The sequence below is a fragment of the Coturnix japonica genome, chromosome 16 (assembly GCF_054131305.1).
Source record: "Coturnix japonica strain WE chromosome 16, WE-NBRP24, whole genome shotgun sequence".
Classification (NCBI taxonomy): Eukaryota; Metazoa; Chordata; class Aves; order Galliformes; family Phasianidae; genus Coturnix; species Coturnix japonica.
In genome coordinates, this window is record NC_140678.1 from 9,964,002 (window position 1) to 9,976,190 (window position 12,189).

The window sequence follows — 12,189 nt, forward strand, 5'->3', positions numbered from 1 at the left end:
GATAATGTCTACCTTTGGGGATGAAAACCAGTATTTTGTTTAGAAAATGCTATTTTTAGGAATGAAAAGCATTAGTTTGGTAAGAAAATGAAATATTTGAAAGGATAATTAGTGATACTTATGAGATTCCTTTTTATTTCTGAGATAAGCAAGGATATTAGTGTGAAAGTTTTCTACATTATGACACAACTTGATATTTCTGGTGGGAATGTCCTTATTTTGTAGAGGAATTTGGGAATTCTTGAATCACTGTATTCTATTAGGCTCCAAAGCATCATTCTGTAGGGATAAAGTCTTTCTTTGTGTATGAAAACCAGTATTTTGTTTAGAAATGCTATTTTTAGGAATGAAATGCTTTATTTTTGAAAGAAAATGAAATTTTTGCAAGGATAATTAGTGATACTTCAGTGATAACTTTTTATTTCTGGTATGTGTAGTGATATTCGTGTGAAAATTTTTAATGTTTTGACAGAAATTGATATTTCGGGTGGAACTGTCCTTATTTTGTAGAGTAAAACTGGTGTTCTGGAAACAATGTGTCATATTATGCTCCTAAGTATCATTTAGTAGAGAGAATATCATCTTTTGGGAATTAAAAACCATATGTTGTTTAGAACATACTATTCTCAGGAATGAAAAGCATTTTCTTAGGTAAGAAATATGTATTTTTGCCAGAATACGGAGTGATACTTAAGAGAGAACTTTTTATTTCTGGAAGAAGTGGTGATATTCATGTGTAAATGGTAAAAATTTTAACAGAAGCTGTCATTTTGGGTGGAAATGTCCATAATTTGTAAAGGAAAACGGGTATTCTGGAAGAAATGCATCCTATAATGCTACAGTGCATCATTTTCTAGAGAAAATATCTTCTTTTGGTTATGAAAACAGGTATTAGGTTTAGAAAATGCTATTTTTAGTGAAGAAAATTCATATTTTCAAAAGTAACTCAAATATTTGCCAGGATAAATGGTGATGCTTTAGAGAGAACTTATTATTTCTGGTCTATGTAGTGAAAGTCGTGTGTAAATTTCAAAAATTAGAACAGAAATTGATCTTTAGGGGGAAAGTGTCCTTATTTGAAAGAGGAATTCCGGTATTCTGTAAACAATGTATCATATTATGCTGCAAATATTCATTTTTTAGAGGAACTGTCTTCTTTTGAGGATGAAACCCAGTATTTTGGGGAGAAAATGATATTTTTAGGGCTGAAAAGCATTGTATTTGTTAAGAAAAATGTATTTTTGCAAGGATAAGAAGTGATACTCAAGAACGTACCTTTTTTTTTTTTTTTCCTGGGATAAGTACTGCTATTAATGTCAAAGTTCTCTAAATCTTGACAGAAATTGATATTTTGGGTGGAAATGTCCTTATTTTGTAGAGGAATATAGGAATTAATGAAACACTGTAATTTATTATGCTCCAAAGGAACATTCTGTAGAGATAATGTCTACCTTTGGGGATGAAAACCAGTATTTTGTTTAGAAAATGCTATTTTTAGGAATGAAAAGCATTAGTTTGGTAAGAAAATGAAATATTTGAAAGGATAATTAGTGATACTTATGAGATTCCTTTTTATTTCTGAGATAAGCAAGGATATTAGTGTGAAAGTTTTCTACATTATGACACAACTTGATATTTCTGGTGGGAATGTCCTTATTTTGTAGAGGAATTAGGGAATTCTTGAATCACTGTATTCTATTAGGCTCCAAAGCATCATTCTGTAGGGATAAAGTCTTTCTTTGTGTATGAAAACCAGTATTTTGTTTAGAAATGCTATTTTTAGGAATGAAATGCTTTATTTTTGAAAGAAAATGAAATTTCTGCAAGGATAATTAGTGATACTTCAGTGATAACTTTTTATTTCTGGTATGTGTAGTGATATTCGTGTGAAAATTTTTAATGTTTTGACAGAAATTGATATTTCGGGTGGAACTGTCCTTATTTTGTAGAGTAAAACTGGTGTTCTGGAAACAATGTGTCATATTATGCTCCTAAGTATCATTTAGTAGAGAGAATATCTTCTTTTGGGAATTAAAAACCATATGTTGTTTAGAACATACTATTCTTAGGAATGAAAAGCATTTTCTTAGGTAAGAAATATGTATTTTTGCCAGAATACGGAGTGATACTTAAGAGAGAACTTCTTATTTCTGGAAGAAGTGGTGATATTCATGTGTAAATGGTAAAAATTTTAACAGAAACTGTCATTTTGGGTGGAAATGTCCATAATTTGTAGAGGAAAACGGGTATTCTGGTAGAAATGCATCCTATAATGCTACAGTGCATCATTTTCTAGAGAAAATATCTTCTTTTGGTTATGAAAACAGGTATTAGGTTTAGAAAATGCTATTTTTAGTGAAGAAAATTCATATTTTCAAAAGAAACTCAAATATTTGCCAGGATAAATGGTGATGCTTTAGAGAGAACTTATTATTTCTGGTCTATGTAGTGAAAGTCGTGTGTAAATTTCAAAAATTAGAACAGAAATTGATCTTTAGGGGGGAAGTGTCCTTATTTGAAAGAGGAATTCCGGTATTCTGTAAACAATGTATCATATTATGCTGCAAATATTCATTTTTTAGAGGAACTGTCTTCTTTTGAGGATAAAACCCAGTATTTTGGGGAGAAAATGATATTTTTAGGGCTGAAAAGTATTGTATTTGTTAAGAAAAATGTATTTTTGCAAGGATAAGAAGTGATACTCAAGAATGTACCTTTTATTTTTTTTCTGGGATAAGTACTGCTATTAATGTCAAAGTTCTCTAAATCTTGACAGAAATTGATATTTTGGGTGGAAATGTCCTTATTTTGTAGAGGAATACAGGAATTCATGAAACACTGTATTCTATTATGCTCCAAAGGAACATTCTGTAGAGATAATGTCTACCTTTGGGGATGAAAACCAGTATTTTGTTTAGAAAATGCTATTTTTAGGAATGAAAAGCATTAGTTTGGTAAGAAAATGAAATATTTGAAAGGATAATTAGTGATACTTATGAGATTCCTTTTTATTTCTGGGATAAGCAAGGATATTAGTGTGAAAGTTTTCTACATTATGACACAACTTGATATTTCTGGTGGGAATGTCCTTATTTTGTAGAGGAATTTGGGAATTCTTGAATCACTGTATTCTATTAGGCTCCAAAGCATCATTCTGTAGGGATAAAGTCTTTCTTTGTGTATGAAAACCAGTGTTTTGTTTAGAAATGCTATTTTTAGGAATGAAATGCTTTATTTTTGAAAGAAAATGAAATTTTTGCAAGGATAATTAGTGATACTTCAGTGATAACTTTTTATTTCTGGTATGTGTAGTGATATTCGTGTGAAAATTTTTAATGTTTTGACAGAAATTGATATTTCGGGTGGAACTGTCCTTATTTTGTAGAATAAAACTGGTGTTCTGGAAACAATGTGTCATATTATGCTCCTAAGTATCATTTAGTAGAGAGAATATCTTCTTTTGGGAATTAAAAACCATATGTTGTTGTCATGGTTTTGTAATTTTGTAATTTTGCTATCAGTATTCCACATCATAACATCATGTCAAGTATGGATACTTCTGTTGAATGTGCAGTCCACAGAAGAAGACTACATATCCCAGAGAACAACAGGAGTGACAATAAGTTACGGGACCAGGACTCTATATAATCTCGTTCCCAGGCTGGAGTGCCCTCCTTCTTCTCTCGAACTTCTCGGAGAGTGGGAAGCGTTCCAGCCGTGTCGCCTAGAGTTCACAGTAGGCCTCTCGGTTTTCGGAGACTCTCTCTCTCTCTGTTTCGTTCGATTTTGTTAGCCTTAATTATATTATATTGTGTTATCTTGTATTTCGATATCATATTTAGTAAAATAAGTTTTTCCTCCTTAGATTGTTGCTGTTTTATCCCACTCCCCTTTTCCCCCTCCTTTCCAGGCCCCCGGGGGGGGGGCGTGGGGTGGCTTCCCCTGTCACGGGCATAGGTAAATCTAAGTAACCCGTGACAGATTTTTGGTGGAGGATGCGGGCATAGAGCTTTTTAGCTTTTAGAACAACTCTCTCTTTGCTCTTAAAGAGCTTCGTTACGGGAGTGTTGGGAGTGTTATCTTTCCATAGCTGCTCACGGAGAACGTGACCTTGAAATACCAGACAAATTGTCAACATTAAGGGCTGCTGCACATTCTCAGCATTGCTATCTAACTTTTGTGTAGAAAACAAAGGGATTTCTTTCTCCCTTAGAGCAAAGCTAGCTAGCTCTGACTTTTACAGAGCCTGCCAGCTATGAATCCACTCTTCATCCCAGTTGCTCTGTTTAAGGGATTGAAAGCAATTATGATCTTCTTAAAGTATTGGTCAACTATTAACACCATAATTTGGTGTTGTGGAATTGTGCAGATATATAGCCTAATAAGGTGGATACTGATGGAGACACCTGCCTGGTACTTTTACGAGATGTGGTATGGTCAGAATTTTGGCATCTACACCTCAGATGGAATTGTGAATCTTACAAACACTTGCATCCCAGATGGAACAGGCAATTTTACAAACACCACCATGTTTAATTCATTGTACAGGCTAAAAAAACCCTTTTTATTTAGGTTGTACTCTCAGATTTCCACACGCTTTTCAATAACTGAGATAGGGTTCATACTTGCATTCATGTTATCACTATCAATGCATGCATATATGTTCCTATGCATTCGTTCTATGCGGAAGTCTCCTCCAGAACCAGAGAATGATGACTGGCAGGGAATATGGAAAGGTTTATGAAAAGTCTGAGAAGCATGGGGACCCGCAGTGTCATGGGATTTCACTCTTGAACACCTAAGGGACCCTAAGAAATTAAGTGAGTATTTGGGTCAGAGATCTAAGGAGGTAAACCTTATGTGGGGTTTGGCTTATGCATACCGTGCTTTGTATCATACTATTCTGGAGAGAGAGAGTTTCCGATCTGAGATTCAAGCCCAAGTTAATTCTGATCAGTCACAGGAGGCATCAGTAGCAATATCAGTTGCCCCTGTGGAAGGCAAGAAATGGAAACGGGTGTCCATGCGTCTAGAACGAAAAGAAGGAGAAGCACAGGGGGGGGCAGCAGAAGACCCAGGTGCCGGGCATGGAGCAGTACCGAAAAAAGCAAAGGCAAAAACCAAGAGGCATGAAGAAGAGACTGATGATGAGGAGGAAATCACCTATTGTCGACCTCTGAAGCTGACTGAAATCCAAGGCTCAAGAAAGGAGTTCACACGGCGTCAAGATGAAGGTATCCTTGCTTGGTTGCTTCGCTGCTGGGACAACGGGGCCAACAGCTTGTCTCTAGATGGTAATGAAGCTCGCCAACTAGGAAGCATTGCCCAAGATGCAGGTATCGACAGAGGGATTAGCAGATGTTCGGATGGAGCTGCCACTCTCTGGTTGCGGCTGTTAGAAGCCGTGAGAGAAAGGTACCCCTATAAGGATGCTTTGAAGCCTAAATTTGATAGTTGGAATACCGTCCAAAAAGGTATTCAGCGCCTGAGGGAATTGGCCATGGCGAAAATGTTGTACAGCCCTGATCCAAGCGAACTTGACCCTGAGAGAGTGAGGGCCGATCCTGACATGTGGCAGAAAATCACAAGTACAGCACCAGAGAGAATTGCACAGTCATTGGTATCAGGATCTAAAGGATTCGTGGACAGATGGCCCCGAGTTGTTGAGCTGATTATAATGCTTCAAACCATCGATCAGCAGCTCCCCCAACTGCATGCCGCAGTTTCTGCCATCTCACGGCTAGAAAACCGAGTAGATGAAATGTGCAAGAAATTGTTTCCATCAACTAATTGTAATGATCCTGTAATAGTATCAGAAACAACTGATGAAGGTCAATCCTCGTACGGGCCACCAGGTCTAATGAAGGATCTGATCAAACTAGTCCAGTCCTACTCCCCACCTGCATCATCAAAAGTCTCAGCTGTTAAACGCACACGCTTCCCAGCTCGAGCAAAGAACAACAGTACGATTGCACCGCGTGTTTCCATGTGGCGCTACCTACGTGACCGTGGAGAAGACATGAGGAAGTGGCATGATCAGCCCACGTCTGCACTACGAGCACGGGTGAAAGAACTACTAGACATACCAACCACCAGTGGAGTTGCTCCAGTCATCACAGGTAACCAATAGAGGGGCCCTGCCCTCAGTCAGGGGAGGGAAAGGGATAATAGAGTTTATTGGACTGTGTGGATTCGATGGCCTGGCACATCAGAACCACAGGAATATAAGGCGCTGGTGGATACCGGTGCACAGTGCACCCTAATGCCCTCCAGTCATGAAGGGACAGAATCAATCCATATTTCTGGAGTGACTGGGGGCTCTCAAGAATTGACTGTGCTGGAGGCTGAAATAAGCCTCACTGGCAAAGACTGGCAAAAACATCCTATTGTGACTGGCCCAGGGGCTCCATGTATACTGGGTATTGATTACCTCAGAAGGGGGCATTTCAAGGATCCTAAGGGGTATCGATGGGCCTTTGGGATAGCTGCTGTAGACATGGACAACATTAAGCAGCTGTCTGTTTTGCCTGGCCTGTCAGAGGACCCGTCTGTTGTGGGGCTGCTACGAGTAAAAGAGCAGCAGGTACCGATTGCTACAAAGACAGTGCACAGACGGCAGTATCGCACCAACAGGGATTCCTTGCTCCCCATTCATGATTTGATTCGCCAGTTGGAGAATCAGGGAGTGATCAGTAAAACTCACTCACCTTTTAACAGTCCCATATGGCCAGTGCGTAAAGCCAGTGGAGAATGGAGGCTGACAGTAGACTACCGTGGCCTGAATGAGGTCACACCCCCATTGAGCGCTGCTGTGCCAGACATGTTGGAACTCCAGTACGAGCTGGAGTCAAAAGCAGCCAAATGGTATGCCACCATTGACATTGCCAATGCCTTCTTTTCTATTCCTTTGGCCGCAGAATGCAAGCCACAGTTTGCCTTCACCTGGAGGGGCATTCAGTATACTTGGAACCGTTTGCCCCAGGGGTGGAAACACAGCCCAACCATTTGCCATGGGTTGGTCCAAACTGTACTGGAACAGGGTGGTGCTCCTGAACACCTGCAGTACATTGATGACATTGTTGTGTGGGGCGATACAGCAGAAGAAGTTTTCACAAAAGGAGAGCAGATAATCCGGATTCTTCTACAAGCTGGCTTTGCTATTAAGCGAAGCAAAGTAAAAGGACCTGCCCAGGAAATTCAGTTCTTAGGTATAAAGTGGCAGGATGGACGTCGTCACATCCCAGCAGATGTGATCGACAAAATCACCGCCATGTCTCCACCAACTAGCAAGAAAGAGACACAATCTTTCCTGGGTGCAGTAGGCTTTTGGAGGATGCACATTCCAAACTACAGCCTCATTGTAAGCCCCCTTTATCAGGTAACGCGGAAGAAGAATGATTTTGAATGGGGCCCTGAGCAGCAGCAGGCTTTTGAACAGATTAAACAAGAGATAGCCCGTGCTGTAGCCCTGGGGCCAGTACGGACTGGACAGGATGTAAAGAACATCCTCTACACTGCTGCTGGAGAGAAAGGCCCCACTTGGAGTTTGTGGCAAAGAGCCTCAGGAGAGACCCGAGGCCGACCCCTGGGATTCTGGAGTCGATCATATAAGGGGTCTGAAGAGTGCTACACTCCAACTGAGAAGGAGATCTTAGCCGCGTATGAGGGGGTTCGGGCTGCTTCCGAAGTAGTCGGGACTGAAACACAGCTCCTTTTGGCACCTCGACTGCCAGTGCTGAACTGGATGTTCAAAGGACAGGTTCCCTCCACCCATCATGCTACCGATGTCACCTGGAGCAAGTGGATTACGCTGATTACACAGCGAGCGCGAATGGGAAACCTCAATCGTCCAGGAATCCTAGAGGTAATCATGGACTGGCCTGAAGATAAAAAGTTTGGAACATCACCAGCAGAAGAGGTATCACGTGCTAAAGAGGCCCCACCATACAACGAATTACCAGAAAATGAAAAGAAATATGCCCTATTCACTGACGGATCATGTCGCATTGTAGGGAAGCATCGCAAATGGAAAGCTGCTGTGTGGAGCCCCACACGACAGGTTGCAGAGGCCACTGAAGGTAAGGGAGAATCAAGTCAGTTTGCAGAGGTAAAAGCTGTCCAGCTGGCCTTAGATGTTGCTGAACGGGAGAGGTGGCCAATGCTGTATCTTTATACTGACTCATGGATGGTGGCAAATGCCTTATGGGGGTGGTTACAGCGGTGGGAACAAAATAACTGGCAACGGAGGGGAAAATCTGTTTGGGCCGCTGAACTATGGAAGGACATTGCTTCCCGAACAAAGAATATGGTTGTAAAGGTGCGTCATGTGGATGCACGTGCCCAAAAGTCGGGCTACTGAAGAACAACAAAACAACCATCAGGTAGATAAAGCTGCTAGAATTGAGGTGGCTCAAATCGACTTGGATTGGCAGAATAAGGGCGAATTATTTCTAGCTCGATGGGCTCATGAGACCTCAGGCCATCAAGGAAGAGACGCAACATATAAGTGGGCCAGAGACCGAGGGGTGGACTTAACCATGGACGCTATTGCGCAGGTTATTCATGATTGTGAAACATGTGCCATAATTAAACAAGCCAGAAGGATGAAACCTCTCTGGGAGGAAGGGCGATGGCAAAAGTATAAATATGGGGAGGCGTGGCAGGTTGATTATATCACCTTGCCACGATCTCGCAGTGGTAAGTGTTATGTACTCACTATGGTAGAGGCAACCACTGGGTGGCTTGAAACATACGCAGTACCCCATGCAACTGCTCGAAACACCATATTAGGTCTTGAGAAACAAGTCCTGTGGCGACATGGCACCCCAGAAAGAATTGAATCTGATAATGGGACACATTTCAAAAATTCTCTTATAAATACTTGGGCCAAAGATCATGGCATTGAGTGGATTTATCATATTCCCTACCATGCACCAGCTTCTGGTAAAATTGAACGATATAATGGGTTGTTGAAAACTATGTTGAAAGCAATGGGTGGTGGAACATTTAAGCACTGGGAGAAAAATCTGGCAGAAGCCACTTGGCTGGTCAATACTAGAGGATCTGTCAATCGTGATGGTCCTAGTCAATCTAGCCCCCTACACACTGTAGAAGGAGATAAGGTCCCTGTTATACATGTAAAGAACATGTTGGGAAAAGCTGTTTGGGTCCTTCCAGCTTCTGGAAAGGGCAAACCTATTCGTGCAACTGTCTTTGCCCAGGGACCTGGGTGCACTTGGTGGGTAATGCAGAAGGATGGGGATGTTCAATGTGTGCCACAAGGGAATTTGATGCTGGGGGAGTGCAGTCAATAATTTTATGTATCTATATATATATATATATATATGTTTGCATGTGTAGTGTATTTTAGTTATTATAGTACATTTAGTTATGTTACATGCAATTCTACTATTTAGCTATCACAATTTTACATATGTGTATATATATGTATATATATGTATATATTAACCATGATGTAATAATGTAGAATAAGGGGTGGAATGTCATGGTTTTGTAATTTTGTAATTTTGCTATCAGTATTCCACATCATAACATCATGTCAAGTATGGATACTTCTGTTGAATGTGCAGTCCACAGAAGAAGACTACATATCCCAGAGAACAACAGGAGTGACAATAAGTTACGGGACCAGGACTCTATATAATCTCGTTCCCAGGCTGGAGTGCCCTCCTTCTTCTCTCGAACTTCTCAGAGAGTGGGAAGCGTTCCAGCCGTGTCGCCTAGAGTTCACAGTAGGCCTCTCGGTTTTCGGAGACTCTCTCTCTCTCTGTTTCGTTCGATTTTGTTAGCCTTAATTATATTATATTGTGTTATCTTGTATTTCGATATCATATTTAGTAAAATAAGTTTTTCCTCCTTAGATTGTTGCTGTTTTATCCCACTCCCCTTTTCCCCCTCCTTTCCAGGCCCCCGGGGGGGGGGGCGTGGGGTGGCTTCCCCTGTCACGGGCATAGGTAAATCTAAGTAACCCGTGACAGTTGTTTAGAACATACTATTCTCAGGAATGAAAAGCATTTTCTTAGGTAAGAAATATGTATTTTTGCCAGAATACGGAGTGATACTTAAGAGAGAACTTTTTATTTCTGGAAGAAGTGGTGATATTCATGTGTAAATGGTAAAAATTTTAACAGAAACTGTCATTTTGGGTGGAAATGTCCATAATTTGTAGAGGAAAATGGGTATTCTGGTAGAAATGCATCCTATAATGCTACAGTGCATCATTTTCTAGAGAAAATATCTTCTTTTGGTTATGAAAACAGGTATTAGGTTTAGAAAATGCTATTTTTAGTGAAGAAAATTCATATTTTCAAAAGAAACTCAAATATTTGCCAGGATAAATGGTGATGCTTTAGAGAGAACTTATTATTTCTGGTCTATGTAGTGAAAATCGTGTGTAAATTTCAAAAATTAGAACAGAAATTGATCTTTAGGGGGGAAGTGTCCTTATTTGAAAGAGGAATTCCGGTATTCAATAAACAGTGTATCATATTATGCTGCAAATATTCATTTTTTAGAGGAACTGTCTTCTTTTGAGGATGAAACTCAGTATTTTGGGGAGAAAATGATATTTTTAGGGCTGAAAAGCATTGTATTTGTTAAGAAAAATGTATTTTTGCAAGGATAAGAAGTGATACTCAAGAACGTACCTTTTATTTTTTTTCTGGGATAAGTACTGCTATTAATGTCAAAGTTCTCTAAATCTTGACAGAAATTGATATTTTGGGTGGAAATGTCCTTATTTTGTAGAGGAATACAGGAATTAATGAAACACTGTATTCTATTATGCTCCAAAGGAACATTCTGTAGAGATAATGTCTACCTTTGGGGATGAAAGCCAATATTTTGTTTAGAAAATGCTATTTTTAGGAATGAAAAGCATTAGTTTGGTAAGAAAATGAAATATTTGAAAGGATAATTAGTGATACTTATGAGATTCCTTTTCATTTCTGAGATAAGCAAGGATATTAGTGTGAAAGTTTTCTACATTATGACACAACTTGATATTTCTGGTGGGAATGTCCTTATTTTGTAGAGGAATTAGGGAATTCTTGAATCACTGTATTCTATTATCGTCCAAAGGAAAATTCTGTAGAGATAATGTCTACCTTTGGGGATGAAAACCAGTATTTTGTTTAGAAAATGCTATTTTTAGGAATGAAATGCTTTATTTTTGAAAGAAAATGAAATTTTTGCAAGGATAATTAGTGATACTTCAGTGATAACTTTTTATTTCTGGTATGTGTAGTGATATTCGTGTGAAAATTTTTAATGTTTTGACAGAAATTGATATTTCGGGTGGAACTGTCCTTATTTTGTAGAGTAAAACTGGTGTTCTGGAAACAATGTGTCATATTATGCTCCTAAGTATCATTTAGTAGAGAGAATATCTTCTTTTGGGAATTAAAAACCATATGTTGTTTAGAACATACTATTCTCAGGAATGAAAAGCATTTTCTTAGGTAAGAAAAATGTATTTTTGCCAGAATACGGAGTGATAGATAAGAGAGAACTTTTTATTTCTGGAAGAAGTGGTGATATTCATGTGTAAATGGTAAAAATTTTAACAGAAACTGTCATTTTGGGTGGAAATGTCCATAATTTGTAGAGGAAAACGGGTATTCTGGTAGAAATGCATCCTATAATGCTACAGTGCATCATTTTCTAGAGAAAATATCTTCTTTTGGTTATGAAAACAGGTATTAGGTTTAGAAAATGCTATTTTTAGTGAAGAAAATTCATATTTTCAAAAGTAACTCAAATATTTGCCAGGATAAATGGTGATGCTTTAGAGAGAACTTATTATTTCTGGTCTATGTAGTGAAAGTCGTGTGTAAATTTCAAAAATTAGAACAGAAATTGATCTTTAGGGGGGAAGTGTCCTTATTTGAAAGAGGAATTCCGGTATTCTGTAAACAGTGTATCATATTATGCTGCAAATATTCATTTTTTAGAGGAACTGTCTTCTTTTGAGGATGAGACCCAGTATTTTGGGGAGAAAATGATATTTTTAGGGCTGAAAAGCATTGTATTTGTTAAGAAAAATGTATTTTCGCAAGGATAAGAAGTGATACTCAAGAATGTACCTTTTATTTTTTTTCTGGGATAAGTACTGCTATTAATGTCAAAGTTCTCTAAATCTTGACAGAAATTGATATTTTGGGTGGAAAT